This window comes from Morus notabilis, unplaced genomic scaffold (genome assembly GCF_000414095.1).
Source record: "Morus notabilis unplaced genomic scaffold, ASM41409v2 Scaffold67, whole genome shotgun sequence".
NCBI lineage: Eukaryota > Viridiplantae > Streptophyta > Magnoliopsida > Rosales > Moraceae > Morus > Morus notabilis.
The window spans coordinates 165902-167229 of NW_010360010.1; positions in this window are offsets into that span (position 1 = coordinate 165902).

Genomic DNA, 1328 nt, shown 5'->3' on the forward strand with positions numbered 1-1328 from the left:
TCATCTATTTTTCCATGTTGAGCTAGACATTAAATCTAGGACTTGATGTAGTTTTATTTGAACTATGTTTTGAATATTTTGTTGATTGTTAATTTAATTTCGTTTTCAATTCATTTATGTTTTTCTATGCTTAATGCTTCTAATTTATTTGGCCAATGAGTTAGATGATTTTTAGATTGCGAATTTGATGCTCGAGAGAGATTGAGTTCTTTATCTAGATTTGAGAAACATAGTCTAGGTTGTTGTGAGACCGAGAGGAGATCAACGGTTAGATAATCAAATTAGGATTTAGGTCGTTGTGAGGCCGAGAGGCGATCAATATTCCTATTTTCTAATTCTAAAGGCGAAGCTTAATTTATGTTTAAATATTCATTTCGAATAGGGATATTGTTTTGGGTATTTAAATACAATTTCTTGTGAGGCACTCGAGAGAGGTTGCGAGATGACATTAGAGCCTTGATTAATGAATTAAACGGAATTGATTAGCGATTACATAGTACGATGAACATAGGAATAATAAAGCGAAATCAAGTCCCTAGACCATTTGTGTATAGATACTTTATTTTTATTTTCTTATATTTATTTTGTTTTAGTTCTTAATCATCATCTTATTTGGTTGCCTAGATAAAGTTAAGTTATAATAATCGCGGTATTTAACGGCAATTCTAAACCCAATCCCTGTGGAGACGATACTCACTCACCTTATACTCAAAACTTGACACCGTACGCTTGCGGAAATTTATTATACAAAAATATTACGCATCAAGTTTTTGGCGCCGTTGCCGGGGATTGGCATTTTAAATTGTTGTTAATATTGTGAGTACATAACTTGATTTTAATTTAGGCTTTTATTTCTCATTTTTAATCTTTTGTTTTATTTTTGTTTTCTTTTGTGTTATGAGGTACTTGGAGATGGTTGATCGACAAGTCCTCTTAAGATTTGGGCGCGCTGCAGCTCGCGGGTCTGCTTCTGGGCGCGTGCTTGGGTGTGGGGCGCGCACGCCTGGTGGCCAGGGTTCGGGCGCGCAGGGGGCCAAGGCGCTGGCGCACGCCCCATTCTGACTTGGCTTTCCTTTGCGCGCTGTAGGCCGCTTTCTTGCATTCCAAACCCTCCTCTTTTGTGCCTTAAAATCCTCTTTCGCCTCCTCTTCCCATTGATTCACATGTTGGGCAAATATTCTTCTTTTCTTCATGCAAAATCATCCAAGTTCGCATTTATTTTTAATTCTTATAAAAAGCATACAAAAGACATTAAACTAACAACAATGCTTGAAAACTTACAAATATTCAAGCTTAAAAGTACTTGATTTGTTGGTAGAAATACCCGT